The sequence below is a fragment of the Pelophylax lessonae genome (genome assembly GCF_965119305.1).
Source record: "Pelophylax lessonae genome assembly, chromosome: 3".
Classification (NCBI taxonomy): Eukaryota; Metazoa; Chordata; class Amphibia; order Anura; family Ranidae; genus Pelophylax; species Pelophylax lessonae.
This window is the reverse complement of record NC_138770.1, coordinates 397,730,148-397,753,645: the sequence shown is the minus strand read 5'-3', so window position 1 is coordinate 397,753,645 and position 23,498 is coordinate 397,730,148. Positions and strand designations below refer to the sequence as shown.

Below are 23,498 nucleotides of genomic sequence, written 5' to 3'. Positions count from 1 at the left end.
TAGGGTGCCATTAAGAATATTCGCACCCAAACATTAGTTGCACATTTTGCTGTGATTTGAAGAATCAAGGTGATTCTGCCCAAAATTCCAAATCGCTTAACGTGAACGGGGCATAAGCTGTAATACCAAACTATGTTTTTATCAATACTTAAACAGTTTGTTATTTTGTTGTGTTGAAGCTAGGGGCTTTTTTTGTTATGTTTAACCACTTGAAAGTGGTGGGTTGTAGGAGGATCTGTTGTTATGAACAAGTTCTGCAAGGGCAGAATCACCTTAAATTAGATATTCAAACTCTCAACAGTGCTAAGAATATAGTCAAAAATATATATAGTCAATAAGAAAACACAGATATGGGAGCATGATATGGGAGCATGATATGGGAGAAGATATGGGAGCATGGTCAGACTTACATTACAGAATTCCAACTGCAGTGTTCTGAAATGCTCACACTACCTTTTTACAAAGCAAACTGTTGCTGCTCATTGTATTATTAGGCCTCATGCACACTGGAAGTTTTTACAGTTGCTGCTTTTGCTGTCAGACATTTTGCCAGTAAACTCCCCAACATGTTATTCTATATAAACATGCACACATAGGCTGTTATTAGCTGTTTTTAGCAGGAGGTGTTTTCTTGCTGGAAAAAAACCCAGAACTAGTGGGTTTTGAGAGGAGTTTTTCACTTGGAAAAATGCTCTAACTCTGATAAAATCTGGTTTTTCAGCGTTCATCAGCGTTTTTGAGCTATACGCTTTTATGGAAGCAGTGGCGGCCGGTGCTCCATGGGCCGGGGGGGTGGGGAGATGGACCGCACCATACATCCCCCCGGACCACACCAGGCCACACACCATATCCCCCCAGGACCACAGCAGGACCCCAGCAGGACCCCCCCCCGGCTCACTCACCCTGACTGGACATGTGCAGCAGCAAGCGGCGGCGGCTTCGGCTTCTTTCCCCTCAGTCGTCTGCGTCTCCTCCCTCCTCCTCCATTCCAATGGCATGTCTTCTCCTTTCGGCCAATTGGGAAACGGATTTCAGGACCCGTTCTTGATTGGCCAGGAGGAGGATCCGTGTGACCATAGTGAATTTTCATTTGCTATTCTCACACAACTGGGTGGGCTCGGGTGCAGTGCTCTGCGCCCCAAGCCCACCATTTTTTTTAGCCTGTTAGTGCCTCTGACTCTAATCACATGCTAAAAAAAAAAAGCCCCATTGAACTCCATGCGTCCGGCGCTCTGCATGTAGATTAGGGGGCCGGAAGCATTGATAGGGGGGGGCGGCGCCCCTGTGCCCCCAATGCACCAGCCGCCACTGTATGGAAGTATAGTTTTGCTAAAAAAAGCTAAAAAACACTACAGCTAAAAAATGCCAAAAAACACTACAGTAAACCCCCCTCCATTGCGGGGGTTACGTTCCGGACCCAGCCGCGAAAAGTGAAATTCCGCGAAATAGAAAAACCCTATTAAAATGCATTGTAGGCATGTTTTTTTACTGTCACTGTACGTGTAGAAGCATTTTAAGGTCTTTAAACACACTTTTAAAACAATAGAAACTCATTTAAACACATAAAAGATACTAAGAGACATAGCAAGAGCTATGGAAAACACAAAAATATTTCATTTTTAATGATTTATATAGTAAAATAACATTACAAAAAAAACCGCGAATTACCGGGACCGCAAAAACTGAACCGCGATGTAGCGGGGGATTACTGTACTACAAAAACGCTGTAAAACTCACTCTACAACTACAGCTTTCTACAGCTAACGCTATTGGCTTTTTTATACTGTCCAGTGTGTATGAGGCCTTACTCTTACTATCTATTGAACTGCCAGTTACTTCAGGCTGGCCAGAATGTTTAGTTATCTAGAACCATAAAATCAGTAACTGTGGTGTAAAGGTATATCTATTACAGAAGACATTTTAAAGGATTACCTTCCACAGAAAAGTGTGTTAGGCACAGTATGTGGACCTTATACGCTTGCAAACTCTAGTCCTTTTCTGTAGCCAGCTCTATTATTAAATCGGAGGTAAGCAAACATTTAATACATTCTAGTTGATTTAGTTATGATTTCTGTAAAATAATGTGTTTTTTAAATACAGCTTTAATATGTTACTCAGTGTGCCTTAATATCAACTTCCTATAGTTACTTGCATTGTAGTACTTACAGAGGGACCAGAGGGACCATTGGCACTCTGAGCCAATCAGAGCTTTGCTTTGAACACTATAACTTGAAGCTTTCACATTTTGGAAAAGAGAACACTTGAACTAAAGATCTATTGCAGGACATTGTAGGAAAAAGTGGGAGTGCCTAATTTGTTGTGATTAAAGGGGAAAGATTTAAATCATAACAAATACAGTATGTTTTAGGGATTGACCGATATCGGTTGCCGATACTGATACCGATATTTTGGCCATCGCATATCGGTATCGGCCGATATGGGCTGATATTTTGTACATCCTATGTCAGGGTCCGAGACTAGTCTTCCCGTCCTCTAACCATTAGGTGGTGATGCTCATGTAAGGGTAAAATTATGTCACATAGCATAATTCCGTTTACAAATGTTATTGAATATGCCACTCACATATGTATAAATTAAAGATATAAGCAATTCAACATTAGCAGATTTGCTGGCAGATCGGTATCTCTCACCCACTTGCCGTAAGTGATACCCAGGTGATACCTCTCCGTTCGGCATCCACTCAATACTGCTCTGTCTCTCCCCCGCTCCATCTCACACCCACCCGATACTGATCTGTCTCTCACCCACTTGCCGTAAGTGACACCCGGGTGATACCACTCTGTCCAGCATACGATCTCGGAGGTCACGTGCGTGGTCATGCCCGGCGTGACCACGTGACCTCCGAGATCGTCATCATATGCCGGACAGAGTGGTATCACCCGGTTGTCACTTACAGCAAGTGGGTGAGAGACGGATCAGTATCGGGTGGGTGTGAGATGGAGCGGGTGAGAGACAGAGCAGTGGATGCTGAAAGGAGTGATATCACCCAGGTATCACTTACAGCAAATGGGTGAGAGATCTGCCAGGAGATCTGCTAATGTGGAATTGCTCATATCTTTAATTTATACATATGTGAGTGGCATATTCAATAACATTTGTAAACGGAATTATGCTATGTGACATAATTTTACCCTTACATGAGCAATATTTGGAATATTGGCAATATCGGCCAGTTCTGGGGCCAATACAGATATATCGACAAAAGTCAATGTCGGCCCTCGATATATAGGCCTTGCCGATAATCGGTTGATCGCTAGTATGTTTGTGCATGGTACCACTGCAATAAATAGCAGTGCAGTAATTTCATGCTATAGTGATTATTCTGTTGTTTCCCATATGCAGTAGTGCCTCCCATAGTTCTCCACATTTGTTTAGTAGTCTCCCTATTTTTATTAGTGATCACAAAGCTCGGTCTTACCCCACCATAGTGACTCATCACCCATTATTGCTCCCCTTATTGGATCAAAACCTCAGTAGTACATCATGATTAATACTGTCCTGATTGTCAGCAGTGCCTTGCAAAGTGTGGCCACGCTCAGAACTGCCCCCCTATAGTGTCTTCACATTAATCACTGCCACCATTCTCAGTATTGCCCTCCCAATTCTGTTGGGGGCACCTTATAGCATTCCCATGCTCAATAGTGCCCCATTGTTCCCCAGTCCTGTGCAATGAGCTTCCCTGTGAGGCCTCATTCACGCTTGAGCATTTTGGAGCTTGTAGCTCAAAGCTCAAAAACGCTCAGAAAGCAAAAACCTATTGTTTTCAATAGCCCTCATTCACATCTGAGTGTCCTGCCACTTGTAGCAAAACTCCTCTCACTCAAAAAATACAAATTTCAGGTACAATTGAGTATTTTTGCCCCCATAGACTTCAATGGAAGTGCCTGAAAAGCTATTTTCAAGTGTTTTGTTGCATGTTTTCAGCTCAAACAGCATCCCCGCCCCTTTTGCAGCAGCACTCCACACCTTTTAGTTGAAAAACGCCTGAAAAATCACCTGACAAAGCTGCATAAGCATGCAATCCTGCTCCAAAATGAATTCATTAGAAATTGCAGCTTACCTTTTTTAGATGTTTTTTTTTCTGGAAATTCAAGCACTGCAAAATCCTACCAGTTCGCTTTGTTTATGAGGAATCTGGGCAGCTGTATTTTCCACTGTTTGCACTATGCAGGCTGATCCTAAATATCAGTTGTAAACTAGATTTTAACACTGTCTGTCCTAACAAAAGGTTAAATATTTAGAACAGGAATAGGGTTATTGATTTAATGCATTTAGCCCATTGTCAACGAAAACCTCTGTGTCGGCCTTCCTCTTATGCATAGAAAGGCTTTCAAGAGGGTGGATTGGACTGATCCATATTAGTGTCTGAGAAAATTCTAGTAAATGGATCAATGTCATGTACTATTTAGCAGCAATTAGGACTAACAAATTTACCTCAGCTTTCTTTTCTTTAATGGATTGCACGAGGCAGGAGTGCACTTTATCACCACTGATTTTTTTAATTTGACCTTAGAACCCTTGCTGAGATGTTAGCAGCCACTCAGACATTAATGGCTTCTCAGTGGGAAGGGCGGAGCAGAAAGTGGTGGCGTTTGCAGATGACGTTTATCATCACAAATCCTATCTCTAGTCCGCAAAGCAAACTCCGTGAATACAGTACCCTGAAAAACCTTATGGTTAATGTAGCTTTACGCCCGAAGGAGCCGCTAAATAGATTGTCCAGAGTCTTTTCCCCAATAGGTGACCTGGAGCCAGGCACACGGTAACAGTCCATCTTTGGCTCAATGAACAGTCCAGGAGTTCTCTTTTTGGGGTTTATTTTTTTGGGTAACATAGGGTAGTACAACAGAGTCAACACTTTGCTGGACCAGGTGGAGGGGCTTCCCATTTACTTCCAATCCTAGGCAACCAGGCATTCCTTCCTGACCTCACAAATAGGAGGTTTACAGTAGATGCCTTCTTTAGCTGGGTGTCAGGGCTGGGCTCGCAGCAGCTCTCTTCTCTGTGCTCAGGCTGCTCAACTGTCGGTTAATTGTCAGCACTCATTGATTCCTCAGTGGCTGATCTGGTTATGATTATCTGCTCGTCAGTCCCGCCTACAGCCAGCTCCTTTTGGCTATTTAGGCTGCTTTGTTCATTTATTTCCTGTCTTCGCCTTGTCAAGATATCCCGAGTGTCTCTGTTGTGTTCCTGTTAACCGCTTGCCGACTGCGCACAGTATATTTACTGCGGCAGTCGGCCCCGGCCAGGCAGAGTGACGTAGGTCTACGTCGCTCGCCTGTCACTCCTTCCAGAGCCAATAGCGGGCGGGCGGGCGCGCGCCCGCTGAGGCGCGCGCCCGCCTCGGCTCGTTCACGGAGGAGTGCGGGAGTGTGACTGGCGGACCCGATGTCCGCCGGTCACACTACGATCGCCGGTACAGCGGGAGAAAGACAGAGCAGCTTGTGTAAACAAGCCGCCTGTCAGTTCTCCCTGTGTAAAAGTGAAGATCAAACAGTTCTACTATGTAGAACTGTTGATCTTTGTTTTTACACTAGTAGACCTGTCCCTGCTCAGTTAGAATCACGCCCCTAGGACACACTTAACCCCTCCCTGTCCAATACTGTTAACCCCTTCCCTGCCAGTGTCATTTTTGCAGTAACAGTGCATATATATAGCACTGATTACTGCAGTAATGTCACTGGTACCCCCAAAAGTGTCAAAAATGTCAGTCAAGGGTCCGATCTGTCCGCCGCAATGTCGCAGTACCGCAAAAAAAATCGCAGATCGCCGCCATTACTCGTTAAAAAAAAAAACACCAAAAATGACAAAAATCTTTCCCTTTGTTAGTAAACGCGATAACTTTTGCGCAAACCAATCAAAATACGCTTTTTGCGATTTTTTTTTACCAAACATAGGTAGCGTAAAACAAATTGGCCGAAAATTTTAAAAAATTTTGATTTTTACATTTTTTTTGGGGGGAATTTCATATAAAAAAAAGTGAAAAATATTGTTGTTTTTGCAAAAATTACGCTCTTTTTTTGTTTATAGCGCGTGATCAAAAAATCGCACAGGTGATCAAATACCACCAAAAAAAAGCTCTGTTTGTGGGAAAAAAAGGACGTGAAATTCGTTTAGGTACAGCGTCGCACGACCGCGCGATTGTCCGTTAAAGTCACGCAGTAAAAAATCGCAAAATAACCCCTGGTCTTTTAGCAGGAAAATCCTCCGGTGGTAAAGTGGTTAAAGACTTTGCCCTGCTGACATCCCTTCTGGTTCCTTATCCCGACCTTCTGCTTCCAACTGGCCCGTCTGATTACCCATTTTGGCTTCCGACCCCTGGCTTATGTTTTGACTACGTTTTTGATCTGTACTATTTTTACTATTACATTAAAGGTGTGATTTTTACTGCATTTTCTGTCTCAGTCTGATTAATGGTTCCTGACACTGGGTAAGTTTCTCCTTTGAGACTTCTTGTCAGGTTCTGGACTGAATGCCTCTTCGAACATATGAATGATGTTTGACTTGCCGATAGACAATTTGTGATTACACCAACTAATACATTGTTTTGCTGGTCTGCTCTGTGGTTGGCTATCTTCCTGCCCTAACATTACATTTGAAAATCTTTGCTTAGACTCTGGACCCTCCTCCCATGGGGTCTCAAAAGCATTCAAACTGCTTCTTTGGCCTTTTGAGGGTTTGTACCTCCATTTTTTGTTGAAGTGTGAAAGGGATTTGGGTCTTTTGGAGAGCATAACATGGATTAGGGACACAGCGCATAACGACCTTCATAAGTATAGGCTTAGGTGGTCAATACATTTCGGTGAGAGCAATCCCAGATGGGGGCACTGGGGGTTAAAGGGGTTGGTGGGATACTCAAGTGGAGTCCTCTTTCTGTTTGCATGGCACAGTCACTTTGACATACAAGAACAAATGCAATAGCTTTATTGAAGCACTTTTTGGAGTGGACTGATTACACTTTTAATAAACTTTGCACTTTATTTAGCAGCACTGAGCACTTTTATTTAGCTTGGTTGTAAGAATTGTTCACATGCATGATATTTATTTTGCATTGGATGTTTTAAAAAAGCACAGGACACTACAGTTTAGGATTTATAGTATTTATTGGCATCATCCCATTTTTTGAGATGCTATTTATGCACATGCTGATACACATAAGGTAGCGCAGCTTTTTCTTGTTGTACTGAGCTTACTAAATTTGACTTGGCTCAGATCCAGTGAAATACCTTCCACACCATACTGATCTCCCAAAACATAGATACAAGAACTCAATGCTAATTCATTTGTTGAATGCAGCAAAGGCTTGTTTACTGGTATTGTGGAAGCAGGAATCTCCCTTTACAGTCTCAATGTGGTTAGCCAAAGTGGCTGAGATTTATTCCATGGAAAACATCACTGCCGCTTAGAGAGGCAAAGAAGTGAAATTTGTGTGGAAGCTGTTTCATTGGTCTCTGTATATGTGCTCCATAGAATATGATTCTGTCCTTGCAGCGGACGGGTGAGGTTTCAGTTCCACTTCCCCTATCCCCCCCTTTTTAGACCACCCTGGTTGTGTCCAAGTTAATTTCGATGGATCGACTTGGGTACAATCAGCCTGCCCATAAATGGATTGATTCTTGGCTAGTAAACCGTCTGAGATTCAAACCATCTATGGCCTGTTTTAAGCTGGCCATAGATGGATTGAAATCTGGCCAGTGCAGCAGGGACCTAACAAGTGGCTTCTTTTGAATGGAGGAAATACGCTTTAAGCAATCAGCCACTGACAAGCCAACAACAAACACATTTACAGAAAGGGAGAACACAGGCATGACCTCATCAGTGGGCTGCTGTGTCTTTGTTATCTAGAGGGAGAAAAAGTGACTGATGAAGCAGAACTCCAGCTGCCATTTTCTACTGTGGTGTGAGTGCCATTACCAAAATGTTAGAAAAGCAATGATGTTAAGTGAGAGGATGCTTTCAGCTATTAAAGTAAGCTAGGACATACATATGTAATACAATATAGACCCTGGGATTTTTTTCCAAGAGTTCCATTTAAACTTTTTTAGTAAAACAGTATTTTGAAGCAGACAAATCATACAAAGGCCACTAAAGAAGTATTAGAATCCAGACTTTGCTCTCCAAAGTTTATTCTCTACGCCACACTGCTAGCAAATGACAGATTTGCTAATTGTTCAGCTGTCAGATTTCCAGCTCTTCAAAGTTCAAACATCTTCTACACACAAACAAAATCATGTTCCACAGAGAGACTGGGATTATGTGTTCTTATACCTTCATATGTGATGCAATCTGAATTGCTAACAGGAGGCTCTGGCCAAGATCAGAAGCAGTTATATGAAGCTGAGATTTATTTCCACTATCTGGGATGTCAATTATTTCAACATAAATCTGTTTGGGCTAAAATAACCTTGCATAGCCCCTTCGCATGACTCAGCCATCTAATTTAATCACAACTCACACACTCTTCTTAAAAAAAAAAATATATATATATATATATATATATATATAAAAAAAAAATATATATATATATATATATATATGTTATTTAAAAAATAAATCTAAAAAAAGTATTAATAATAGTATTATTTTTCTTGTGGATTAAAACACACAACTGATCAGCCCATCCTAATAAATTGTAAAATTAAATATTTTATTAGTAGAACAACAAGCAGGACTGTGCTTTATTATAACATACGTAAATTAAGCTGGACATACATGGATCAAAACTCGCTTAGTTAAGCAGGGACCATGGATCTACCAATCAACTTCCGTACAACCACCCTGTCAGCCGCCATCACACGTGTAAATGGGGGATTGAGTCATTGGTTGAATGAAAAAAAAAATTAACTCCTCTATGGGCTGCCTTTGTAAACTTTAAAAAGTAAAAGTTAGTTCTTTGAAATTAAGTATGTTTGCAATATATAATTTCCCTCATTTAAAAAATGCCACTTTTCAAAAAGGTCTAGCTCTACAAGTGATATACTGCACACTAGGCCCTCAGATAACATAAAAGTAAAACAATGAACAAATGTTACAATACTAATTAATGTTAAGGCCCCTTTTACATGGTCATTCTGTCAGCTTTTCAGACGGACCTAATCAGAAGGTCCATTCATCCCTATGGACAGGTGAATGCAAATGGATTTGTGCCTGTTTACACCCACCTATCTTTGGGTCCAATTGGGTCTACTTGCATCTGTCCTCCTCTGTTTAGGTAGAGTGGATCGGAGGGAAGCTGGGTGTAAACAGACAGTGGAGTCTGTTTACTCCCAGCTGCCCATAATGCAGAGCAGGCTCTGTCTGTGTCTGCTCTGCAGATACTGAGTGGACACGATTGTGTAATCTACCCGCTGTGCTACCATCAGCAGGGGATCTGTGAGCCGATTCCCTGATGTTTAAAATCGAATCTGCCCCATGTGAAAGGGGCCCTATGATATTATGCTTATTTCCTAAACATATAACTTATAAACAATTTGCTAGTATAATATCAAAGCTTGTGATGTTTTATACACAAATTTTAAGCATGACCTGTATTTTAAAATCAAGCCCCATGAGCAACTTTAAAATGTAATGCTAGCCAGTTTAAAAGCTCTTTAATCTCTAGAGCATTTTTTTTTTCATTTTTTGCACACATGTTAAAAACTGCATTTTGGATATAAAGTTACTTAAAGCCCCAAAATAATACATATTTTCTGAAAGCAAAGGCACTCTAGAATAAAATATCCTGTATAGTAATTGCAATTTTTTATGTTGCATGATGTTTGCACTGTTTTCAGGAAAAGAAAACTACTAAATGAATTTTTTGCATAGAAACACAATTTAATTTTTTTTGTACATAGTAATAGATTAAGTAATGTAGTGTGAATAGATACCAAATGTGTCAAACGCACCAGAAAATTGGCAAAACATTTATGGTACCCAAAATTAACTTTAAATTAGGGATCTACCGATTATCGGCAAAGCCGATTATCGGAGGGCTGATATTCACTTTTACCGATATATCGGTATCATCCCTGGAACTGCCCTATATTACCGATATTAGTGTATGTAATATTAGTGTAGGTAATATACTAGCATCAACTTTATTAGTGTTATATATAATGTGTTTTTGTAATCGAATAGTGTGAAATACCTTCATTATATTGCCGCTCAGGCCCTTCCGTGACCCCCAGCTGTCAGTGGGGGAGGAGAGAAGGACAGCAGAGCGGGAGATTAGCTGAGCCCGGAGCGGCGATGTAACAGAAGGTATTTCACACTATTCTAATCTAATGCCCTACACTTCTGTGTAAACTGCAGAGGGGAGGGGCTGAGATCCTCCTCTGGCAGCTATGAGAGGAGAAAACAGCAGAGCGAGAGATTAGCGAGGAGAGCCCGGAGCAGCGATGTAATGAAGGTATTTCCCACTATTCTATTACAAAAACACACACTGGACATTATATAAAACACTAATAAAGTGGATTCTAGGATTTTGATGACACTAAACTAAGTTCACACGGGATTCATGGCAGGCAGGGAGGGAGGGGAAGGCCGCACATTACAGCTAAAAGATCTATCCCACATGTTCAGTACCAGATTTGTGTCAAAAATTGTCTTTATTTTTCAAAACTTTAAATGTACAAAATATCGGCCCATATCGGCCGATACCGACACTTAAAGTGACCAAAATATCGGTATCGGCCCTGAAAAAACCATATCGGTCTATCTCTAATTTAAATGCCTTTACAGCTCACCATTTTAAAGTAAACTGTAAATGATGCCCCTAAAATTATTGCTCTCATTCTGACATTCATGGCTATATATAACATATGTGGTGCAATTCCTGTTCACATATACATGAGCACCCTGTGTGCACATTTGCATTTGCGAGTGTGTGCAGGGTGATGGGGGTTACATGAACTTTTTATTTACATTTTTATTACAACTTTATTTTATTTTTTTTTTCATTTAGCTTTATTGATATCATGATGGGGCTAACTATTCCACAAAGTGATAGCATTGAGCAGGTAACAGGTCCTCTTTATGGAGACATCAGTGATCTATTATACCCCCATGTCTTCCCAGTTCTCCACAGCAGCTAAACAAGCACAGATTTTACATGATTAGCTGCTTTCCTAGGCCATCAGAACTGAGCACGTCCTGCTTTATTGACAGCAGTGGTTTGGCCCCAGAGCAGGAGAGCCAGGAACCATGGGGGTAAGAGTCTGACAGAGTGGGGAAGCACCGTACAAGTGATCAGGCAGCTCTGTTGCTGTCCAGAACACTTTTACATGAAATGAAAATGCATGTATGAAAATAACAAATACACGCTTAATGCTGCCACTGCAGCCATGGGCTTGATTAAAACCTACACTACGTACAGTATATCCAGAGCGGATGAAGTGGTCAATCCATATATTCCATCTCATCGTGTTGATCCAGCTGTCAAAAGGTTTGTATCATATTTTCAACATTTTTAAAATCAACTTATAGGTTTGTCATTAACCATTTAGGGCAGCGTCAAAGCTGTTGTAAACCCTCTCGTATACCCAGTGAAGTGAATAACCCCAGATGAGACACAAAAATAAAACAAATCCTCCTACATACAGTTAACTTGTTTATCTTCAGTCTTCTCTTTTCTACATACCTTCAAAGTGCTAAAAATGCTTTTGCATCTGTCAGTAGCACAAACAAATGGGCGGGGAGCTGCAGTTGGAGCTCTTGTACAGTGTGTGATTGCTGATTGGAGGAAAGGGGCACACCCCCCTTCACACATGGCACAAGAATGAAGAAATGATGCAGAGCTGTGTTGTGAATAGACAAGCTGTGTGCTGAGCTCTCCTTCCCCATTACCATTTTATCTCTGGTGTTGAGAGAAGTGACACATGCTGATAACAGAGTAACATAGCACCAGAGATAAATGACACTCAGAGCTTTGGAGAGAGACAAGTAAACTCTACAGATATATGTGCTTTATTCAGATTTCATGAGGTTTACAACCACCTAAATTCAGAATATACCTAATGTTTAATAATATGGAACAAAGGAAGGCCAAATGTTTAATCTGCATGCTTTTAAAGCAAGCAGTCTTTTAGACATTAGTCTGGACATCAATGTTACACCATGACACAATGCTATTATCTATATAAGGTGTATATAAAAAATATATACATATCAAGTGGACCGCCCTAAAAAAAAAACAAGAATTGTAATAAACAGTGCTTATAAAATCCCACTAAAATATCTCCTTATTCATATAGTTATTCCTCAAATTGATTGATATAGCTAACATCTGAGTTAATTGGGGCGTGGCCGGAATGTAATCAGGGCTGGACGTGTTCCATTGGAGCTCTGCAAATATCCGTCCATTATCCAGCCCTACAGCGGGGGTTTTATCCCCCTGGTGCTGCTTCTACCTGCTTGGGCTGATCCAGGAGTGTGCCTGGCTCATGGCGGGCAGGAAATCAGCGCCGGCGCCGCAGCCTCCAAAGCAGCAGAGGACCCAGAAGACCTGGAGCGCATGAGAGTCCTCAGCCATCTTCTAGCCACGTGTGGTCTCCTCCCCCTCCTCTAGCAAGCGAGCGGCGGGGATGGAGGTGAACACGCTGTCTCCCAGAGGAGCGGCTCCAGCTCTGGTCCCATCTCTCAGGTCCTCCCTGTGCACTTGGGTGAGACACAAGCCGTGAATGTTACTAAGCCTATCGTGGAGGCGATAGATGGCTGCAAAGCTGCCCTGAGAGTGCACTCTCATTAGGCATGACCTGGATAAGATCCGTGGCCGCCTGACAGGTGCTGAGGGGAGAATTCCTGAGGTGGAGGATACGGTCGCTGTGCACAGCTCCAAACTTGGGTGAGCGCCCTGACTGCCAAGCTGGAGGACGCTGGGAACAGGCAGTGGCGGAACAACATCAGAGTAGTGGGCCTCCCTGAGAAGGCCGAGGGGGCTCATCCAGCTGCATTTGCTAAACAGCTCTTTAAAGATCTATTGCAGCTGATGGATGTATCCCCCACCTATGTGGTTTAGAGTTGGTACATAGAGTACCAACAGGCTCTAGACCACCGGGGCCACCCCCCCCCCCCCCGGGGGCCAACCCCGAGGCCTTTGCTGGTCCGCTTTCTGAACTTTCGGGTTAGAGACAGGATACTTGCGGGGGCACGCAAAAAGGGTGAATTGCACTGTGAAAATACTAAAATCATGCTCTTCCCGGATTTTGCTGTCGATACGCAGAAAATGCGCCATTGCTTCACTGAAGTTCGCAAGCGTCTACGGATTAAGGGCCTGAAGTACAGCATGCTTTATCCAAGTAAGCTGGGAGTGGAATACCAGGGTGCTGTTTAATTCTTTGAATCCTCTGGTGAAGCCATAGACTGGCTTGATTCCATATAATGCGGGCTGTTTTCTTATTTGCCTTCCTACCCCAGCTCATCTGGCTGTGTGCACTGTGCCTCTGGGGTGGCCATGCAATGTAGTATTGTGCTTTGTTGGCTCCGCTTCACTAGTGGAGCTCTTTTTTTCTCTTCTGGTTTTTTCCTTTTTCTATTTTGCCACTTTTTTAGGCGAGTGACTGTTTTAAACTGTTCCAACCATGCTACGGAGCCTTTAGCTGCAAGTATTGGGAATAAGCTGGATGCCTTGTTTTTTTCTGTTCTGCTTTCGGGTATTACAGCAGGGTTTAGTTTTCTGGGTTTCAGGCACCGCCGATGCTCATTTTCCTATACTGTGGGTCATGCTATTATCTACTGTCATCTGTCCCTGTCCTTTGAGGGATACTTCTGAGTACTATTTCTTACAATCCTTCGGGGTTGGCTGCCCATTTTAATTGATTTCTATGGCTATGTCTGTTAAAGTTTTGTCATGGAACATTAGGGGTCTTAATGATAAAGTTAAGAGGGCCGCAATGTTTACTTATTTGAAGGCGGCTAGACCACACATTGTTCTCCTGTAGGAGACTCATCTAGATGGGAGCAGGATACTCGCACTTCGTAGACCGTGGCTGCAACATATGTTCCATGCACCTTTCTCCTCCTATGCTAGGGGAGTGTCCATTCTAGTGGCTAAAAGTGTTTCCTGCACCATCCAGAGGATAATCTCTGATCCAGGGGGCCGCTATCTTGTCTTACATTTGAAAATTTTAGGGGTGGCTATGGTTCTTGTATGTATTTATGTGCCTCCGCCCTTTCACTCGCAGATCCTATATGATCTCCTAGTGAAACTGGCCCCTTACCTGCACCTGCCTGTGCTCTAAACTGGGGATTACAATGTTATTTTAGATGGTGCTCTGGACTCCTCCAATCCCTTGTGGGTCTCCTCCCTGGACCTTGTTTCTTGGGCCTTGGCTGCCCAGCTCAAGGGAGGTCTGGCGCTGGAAAAACCGGGGAGTTACTCCTGCCTGTCTCGCGCCCACAAAACTGCCTCGCGCATCGACTTGGCTTTTGCCAATGCGGCATGCCTTCCTTTGATATGGGCAGCTTCTTATTTGGCAGGGGGTCTATCAGATCATGACCAGCTGCTGCTCACCATCTTTGTCCCGAATAGGGCTCTGGGGGGTGCTTGGCGCCTGTCTCCTGGCTGGCTGAAGGCAGGCAGAGCGAGTGTCGGAGATGGTCCACCCACACATGTCTGCATTTTAGGACCATAATCTTGATACACCTGAGGACACGGTGGTGTGGGACTCCTTTAATGCGGTAATGAGGGGACAGTACATGTCTGCTATTAAGGCAGTTAGCACCGAGCATAATTCTACCAGGGAGAATCTGCGGACTAGGGAGAGGGAGTGTGACAGAGAGTATGCGGCTGCTCCGGATGCGGCGGCTTTCACCAGCCTGGAAGCAGCTAAACGCCAACTGGCCCTACATGATATCTCTCTGGTGCGCTCCCACCTACACCGCACTCAGGCACATCTTTTTGAGAAGGGGACAAAAATGGCAAACTTTCAGCGATGCTGGTGGCTGATGTAAGAACCTAAGTTAATGTTCCCTGTGTTGGTTCTAGTTCCGGGGGCCATGCTTACTGATCCTGATGACATTATGGCTAGGATTGTTGAATATTATCGTTCGGTATATGCTCCCCTCCCGACTTATGACCAGTCAGAGTTGGTGGCTCTCTTTGATGCTCTCCCCTTATCCTCGCTTGAGGCGGATGACAGGGCTTGGATGGACAGTGATTTTACCTTCCCGGAGATTAAGGCTGCCATTAGGTCATTCCCCCCTCACAAGTCTCCGGGCAAGGACGAGTTCCCGGCTGACTGGTACAGACATCGCCTGGACACCCTTGCCCCCCTATGCTTACTGTTTTGAAACCGATGTTTTCACCCCTCTATGAGGGTGGCCTATGTGGTTCTTATCCCTAAACCTGGCAAGGACCCGGCAGACTGTGCGTCCTTCAGACCTATAGCCCTACTTAATGGTGACTTTAAAATACTTACTAAGATCTTGGTGACCAGACTGGCCACGGTGATCCTGTCCTTGGTTGACATTGACCATTGGTTTTATGTCAGGTAAGTCCACAGACACCAACCTGCATCGCCTATTTACTCACCTTCAGATTTCTCACCAACAGACCGGGTCCAGGGTTGTTGTGTCCCTTGACATGGCTAAGGCATTTGACTGGGGATACATGGGGGTGGTGCTTCAATACATGGAGTTTGGACCTCACTTTAGGAAGTGGGTCTCTCTTCTCTATAGCTCGCCTCAGATGGCCTTGAAGATAGGGTCATCTATCTCTGAGTTTTTTACTATAGTCAGGGGTACGCATCAGGGCTGCCCTCTTTCTCCTTTATTGTTTTCACTGATGATTGAACCCCTGGCAATTGCACTCCGCTCTTCCCCTGATGTTGAGACTTTGGAAGTGGGTTCCATCAGAGAATGCCTAGCACTTTACGTTGACGACTTGTTGCTGTTTTTGAGGGATCCCGGTCACTCGCTTCGGGCGGTTTTTCAAGTTTTGGTAAAGTTTGCGTGATATTCGGGCTTGCAGGGGAACTGGGATAAATCCACTGTGCCGATAGACTTCGGAGCTGTAGCACTGGCGGATGCATCCATTGGGCTGCAATGGGTTACACAGTTCATGTACCTTGGTGTACGGGTCACGGTGAGGGTTGCTGACTATTTTAGGATGTCAGGATGATGGTTTTCACTGCTTTTTGTGTATTTTTGGCCCTGCGTGGCCGTGTTTGTGTTGTTTGTACTTTTTGAAAAAACGTAATAAATATAACTTTACAAAAAAAAAAACATCTGAGTTAATTGGCCATAAAGAGTGGGATGATTGAATCGGATGGGACCATCCCGAGGCGGCTGTGTAAATAATGAGTGATATGGCTCTTATTATAACAAATAATTGGCAGAAGCATTTAACATGTATCTTAATGTACTGTACCTGCATGCAGTTAGTACATGTACATAATTTCTTGCTTCCTTGCTAAAAAATACTGAAGACTAAAGAAGGATGATGACACATGTTCATTTATACTGGCATACATAAAAGGTTTATTGATAAACTCACCCTCCCTGCAGAACCTCTACTTTGAATTTGCTACCACTCCCATGTGCACTCATATGCAACCACAAGTCCACAAAACAAACACTTACAACCATAATCTTAAATTCCACCCTTTTAAAAAAGTGCTGTAAATATATATATATTTATACACAGCGGGTAAAGTAAGTATTGCACCTGTCACTATTTTTCTAGGTAAATATATTTCTAAAGGTGCTTTTGGCATGAAATGTTCACCCTATGTTGGTAACAACCTATGCAATTTATACATACAAAGAAACCAAAATGTCCACCATTGTTTCATCTTTGTCATACTGGTAGATGGTAGCAGATTTTTATCAAGAATGTCTTGGTACATTCTTCCTTCAACGACATTAAGTTTACCAGTACCGTATACTGAAAAACAGCCCCACACCATTAAGTTCCCACCTCCAAACTTCACTGTTGGTATGGTGTTTTTGGGTTGATGTGCAGTGCAATTTGACCTCCAAAGTGTTCAATTTTGGTCTTGTATAACCAGACTATATTTTCCCAGTATTTTACAAGCTTGTCTAAATGTTGTGCAGCAAACTTTAAATGAGCTTCAACATACTTTTTCTTTAGCAATGGAGTCTTGCATGGTGAGAGTGCATACAGGCCATGGCAGCTATTGCATTACTTATTGTTTTTCTTGAAACAATTGTACTTGCTAATTCCATGCCTTTCTGAAGCTGTGGTCTTTGGCTCTTGGACAACATTTCTGATACTTCTTTTCACTCCTCTGTCAGAAATTGTGCAAGGGGCACCTGGTCGTGGCCGGTTTATGGTGAAATTATGTTCTTTTCACATCCGGATTATGGCACCAATAGTCCTCACTGGAACATTCTGAAGTTTAGATATCCTTCTGTAACCAATGCCATCAGTATTTTTTGCAACAATAAGGTTGCAAAGGTCTTGAGAGAGCTCTTTGCTTTTACCCATCATGAGATGTTTCTTGTGTGACACCTTGGTAATAAGACACCTTTTTATAGGCCATCAGTTGAGACTGAATCAGCTGATATTAATTTGCACTGACATGAGGCAGGATTGCTTTCTATTTACTGATAGATTTCAGCTTGGGTCTTGGCTTTCCATTTTGCACCTCCCTTTCTTCATGTGATTATTACCTTTTCTTTTTTCCCTATGTCATTCCATTTTATTACACATAACCTAATTTCTAAACATATTTGTTTTGGTTTATTTGTATGTATGGATTGCATTGGTTGTTACTGACATGTGGTGAAAATTTCATGTCAACAGCACCTTTAGAAATATATTTACCTAGAAAAATGGTGACGTGTTTAATACCACTTTTACCCTCTGTATATATATAATATAGAGGATATAGTGGTTAGCGGCTTCTGGGAGTTCCCAAAAGGTTGCCTGGTAGACTTGTAGTTAAACTGGGATAACAATGTTGACAAGCAGCACTAAGCACATATACTTATTTTCACCATAGCTGACTCATTGCCTAGAATAATGCTTATAATGTGACACTCTTCCCCACTGTGCAACCTAAGAGCAATGAAGGATGAGATATTCAAATCTATTTTTAACACGCAAATATGTATTTTCACTTCAGAATTTCCCATTTGGCTCTTATTAAAGTAGTCCAAGGGAAAAAAATATGTTTTTATTTACAGCGTTCAGAGGCTGCCAAGCCCAGGCACCAGTTCCAAGCACACCAACAAACACAGGCTCAGTCTAGGGAATGTATTTTTGTACATTTATTGCAGTGTTAAACCAGGAGAGAGGGTAGCAGTCATGGGCGTCCGCAGGTAGGGGCAAGGGGGGGCGAATGCTCCCCCCTGGAATCTCAACTTTCCTTTTCAAGTGGTTGTTAAGCCACTTTATACCATCCTGTCTGGTCTGTTTAATAATCCTGTGTGCCTGTGTGTCTGTGTTTTAAAAAAATAAGCCGTTCTTTACCAGTTTTCAGAGGGCCGAGCACCGCACACGTGACCCATCAGCTCTCTCCTCTCCCCGTCTGACAGCTTCCTGCAGCAAGCAGGGCCGAGGATTCCTCACTGACGTCAGTCGGGAGGGAAGGAGGAGGGGAGCGGGAGAGAAGGAGAGAAGCGGCGGGTTACGTGAGCGATGAGTGGCGCTCTGAAAACTGGTAAAGAATGGCTTATTTTTATAAAACACAGACACAGGGGCACACAGGATTATTAAACAGACTGTAGACAGGATATGAAACCTTAAATAAAACTACAGCAGCAGGAGGAGAGGGGGCAGGCACTGACACAGGAGCAGGCAGGCAGGGAGGAGTGGGGGGAGAGAGGCAGAGGAGGACAAGAGGGCTGCGGATGACGAAGGCAGTGTCAGGGCTCAGCAGCCGTGGTATACCGTGGTCAGTTTCCAGACTGGAGGGTATAGCCAGGCAGGATCAGCCAGGTATTTTAGGTGATAGAAGGGGCCAAATTACAGAGCAAACCACTGTGCTGTATAACACTTTCATTTTTTTTCTTTTTTTTTTAGGTTAACAAATGCTTTAACAATAAATGCTGCTGTTTGCTCTTTAAAAATAAATACTTAAAATAAGTATAATGACTAAACCCCTCCCCGTCATGATATTGTTGGAAAGGGGTGGAGCATGGGTGACCTTAAAATGATGCCCCCCCTGAAAAAATTTCTGCGGACGCCCATGGTAGCAGGATACTCTAAAACACAAAACAGGTATAGGAGGACTGATTCCCAAACACAGATCCTTTAGCAGCAGCTTTTGTTGGAGGTAGAGGGAGTAGCTAGCTAATCTAAGATTTTGTACGAGCAGTCCCAGTCCTTACAGCAACCTCTGGCTTAACCCCCAAAGCACATGCACACCTGGAGTCCTGCACAAAGACCCTACTCACAATGTCCAAGGACAGCTGTCACCAATCAGCTTCCATGTAACACTCTGCAGGGATAAAGGGATCCTTCCCCAGCCCAGCTCCCTTTGATAGTGTCCTCCAGCAAATCTCTTTCAGTCCAAGTTCTTCCAGGCCCTCAGCTAAGCACATGCTGGGGCCAATAACTGCTCTTTAGTACACAAAGAAGGTCCATGTAAATTGACCCGAATAAGATAGAGGGTCACAATATTTTGGTGAGTTGTTACCTTTAACCTTCCTAGCGGTATTCCCGAGCGTGGCTCGGGGTTACATTTCAGAGCCAAAAGCGGTAACCCAGAGCCACACTTGGGGTACCGCCAGAAGCATCGCTGGATCCTGTAAAAGAGGTTACTTACCTTGTCACCAGGATCCAGCGATGTGTCTCGGCGGTGTCTCGCGGCGGATCTTCCTCCCGATCCTCTCCGTGCCCCGGCTTTCGTCTCCTGCGACGTGACGTTCGCAGGGGGGTGGAACCGGCGGCAAATTCAAATGTAAAAACACACCAAACACACTGATACCATTCAAAATAAAAAAAAATCATATTAGTTTGCCCGCCAGTGCCCTTTCCTGCAGTTTTACTGATTTTTTTATGTAAATATAATATATATATATATATATATACAGTATATATGTAAATATATATATATATATATATATATATAGATATACAGTATATATATATATATATATATATATATATTATACAGTATATATGTACTGTATATATATATATATATACGTATATATATATATATATATATACGTATATATTAGGGATGCACCGAATGTTCGGCGGCCGAACATTATTCGGCCGAAAATAGAAAAAATAGCACTTTCGGTGTTCGGCCGAATAAGTCAAAAGGCCGAATAATTTTGTGCCGAATAATAGGGCTGAACGATAGTTGATATTATCGACTATCGTTCTGTGGCCGTAGGCGATATTCATATCGCCGAGGTCACGATATTTACAGGGGGAAGGGACTCGGAGGAGGACAGGAGGACTCACAGACTTCCGTGAAGCCGGGACACTTCAGCGGTGAGCATACATTACATTACTCACTCGTGCACTGCAGCCCGCCCCACACATTCAGTGAGTCTTACTCTCCTCCCTAGTTTTTTCAATGGCACATTCAGGAAGCCAATCACGCCGTGATTAACTGCACAGCGAACCAATCACGCGTGCCTGCACACCTGATTGGTTCCGCTGTGCCGCTACTCACGGCGTGATTGGCTTCCTGAATGTGCCATTGAAAAAACTAGGGAGGAGAGTAAGACTCACTGAATGTGTGGGGCGGGCTGCAGTGCACGAGTAAGTAATGTATGTATGCGGCTGTGCTCCTTTCCAGGCTCCTACTAGTCCACCTCCAGCCTCCTACTACCACCACTATGAGAGACTGTCTGTCACTGTATAATCTGATCGAGTCCACACTGACACTGACTGACTGTCACTGAGTAATTGATGTTACCACATTAACCCTGACCTGCCCAGTGCCCTGTATCTGCAATTAAAATTTACAAGGCTGCCTGCATGCTTCCTGATTTCCATTCCCAGCATCCTTCCCAATCCCTACAGTGTCACTAACATTAACCCTATGGTACAAGGCTGCAGTGTGCACTGAATCCCATTCCCTACAGTAACATTTAGGGAGAGAGAGAGACATGAGAGGACAAGAGAGAGAGAGAGAGAGAGACATGAGAGGACAAGAGAGAGAGAGAGTGAGAGGACAAGAGAGAGAGAGAGAGAGACACGAGAGGACAAGAGAGAGGACAAAAAATTGGCAAAATAAATGGAAAAAATGCGAAACACCGCGTTCGGTATTCGGCCTTCGGCCAAACATTTTATTATTATTCGGCTTCGGCTTCGGCCAAGAATTTCATTTCGGTGCATCCCTAGTGTATATATATATATATATATATATATATATATATATATATATATATATATGTAATTCTTGTGAATGAGCAGCCCATACCAACTGTATACATTGTATATATATATACATATATATTTAATATATAATAAATGTATACAGCTGGTTTGGGCTGCTCATTCACAAGAATTACATGCAAAATAATGGTACTGCTTTCAGCACCTAAAATCCAAAAGAATCATACCGCCAGGGAGGTTAAGGGGGGGAGTGTGGACATCACATGTTTGGAGCACTTTTGCTTGATCAAGCAAGCAAGTGCACAGTGAAGTGTTCACCATTGTGATGAAGTCTAAATTTTCTTTGCATAATGTATATGGGCTAAATATATATGTTTGTTATATGCGTATTACAAAAAAAATAACACACAACACACAGTGGTATGGCATTATTTATTTGTTTGTAGAATATCCAAGCACTGATACATTTTGAATACAAACACAAGCCTCTGGAGATTGACCCTGCTGAATAGGCTTCCCAAACTTTTATCTTCTCCCCAGCCACCTTCTGAGTGCCACCCCCAAAGTATTGGCTAAAATGGCAGCTATGAATCTGCAAAAAAGTTTGCTAAATTGCTTGCAGTATATGTTTTAAACAAAGACATTTCCTTTTGGGGAAAAATAAATACACCAAATGATCATTTCAATTGATATATTTTATACCAAAGCCACTTGATTGCTAACAGATACTTTGAAATAAGTTTAAATGCTCATAAAGAGTACTCAGTTACGTTGCTCACTGATATTACAACTCCTGCTTAAGGACATTACTTCATTACTGATGGAGAGTTCTGGCTATGACTTTGCATAAGCATGTTGAACCACTGCAGGATATGTAAATGTTATCCTTGGTATTGGATGTACAGTAGGTGACAGAAATTGCTATCTATGCTATTCTGGACAACGGGCAGACAGGGCAAAGATACAAATCCAGCATTTTTCCTTACTTTCCCTAGTCCACAGCACAACATTAATCTTACGCAAAGACACGAAGTTGTGCTGCAAAAATATAGCAAACAGGACTTATTGTATCTTTCAAAAATCTTTTTCTTTTTCAGTTTATTTTTATAATAGGACAATGTTTCTAATATATGGTACGGATATATTGAAAAAAATATATTTATTAATTATTCATTTATTGCAGGAACTTGTATAGCGCCATATCTGAATGATAGTATTCACACTTGTTGAATTCATAAAGGAAATTCCCAAAATAAGCCCAATTGAGAAATACAACTGTTAGGGATCATTAAGTGTTGCAATCATTTGTAAAAAAAAGTAATATTAACACACAGCTGTTAAAATTGTGCCTGGGCCCCATAGCCTCAAATGTTCCTTCTGCACCCCTGTAGGTATGGCCATGGTTATATAACAATATTGAAAAACACTGCTCTTATTTTTCTGAAGAACTTCAAATGAATGTTCTGTTTCCAAGATCTCTCCCTTTCCTTTTAACTATTCTTAGTGTGTTTTAGGGTATGCCAGATTTGTAGGGGGCAGCATGCTTAATTAGTTTACCTTGGCAAGCACAGTCAATTTTATTATATATAAACATCTTTTGTCTTAAATTGGGCTTAGCTACAGCGCATTGCATGTTACTTCCCTACTGGAGCCTTCACATTTTCAGTGTGAGGTGGTCAGCTTTGCCAAGACATCGTTAACATAGTTTCACCTTAACTAAGCGTTCTCTTCATGATTCTGGCTTTGGCGTGAATCACCAGCGCCAGACTGCACAGTTATATAGTTACATAGTTAGTGAGGTTGAAAAAAGAACAAAGTCCATCCGACTCAACCAATAAAAACAGTGGTAGAACCAATTCTTTTGAGTTTTAACCACTTTATCACTGGATGGTTTTACCCCCTTCATGACCAAGGCAATTTTTGCTATCCAGCACTGTGCTACTTTAACGGGCAATTGCTCAGTCATGCAACACTGTACGCAAATTAAATGTATATCTTTTTTTCCCCCACACAAATAGAGCTTTCTTTTGGTGGTATTTGATCACCACTGGGTTTTTTTTATTTCTTATTATACAATATCTCACAAAAGTGAGTACACTCCTTACATTTTTGTAATTATTTTATTATATCTTTTCATGTGACAACACTGAATGACACTTTGCTACAATGTAAATTAGTGAGTGTACAGCTTGTATAACAGTGTAAATTTGCTATCCCTTCAAAATAACTCAAC

General features: G+C 42.4%; 1 protein-coding gene across 1 annotated transcript in view; it reads left to right on the top strand.

Annotated features, from left to right (window-relative positions):
- SLC22A16 (solute carrier family 22 member 16) overlaps positions 1-23,498 on the top strand; it is a 91,787-nt gene that overhangs the window by 34,924 nt on the left and 33,365 nt on the right. The window lies entirely within an intron of this gene.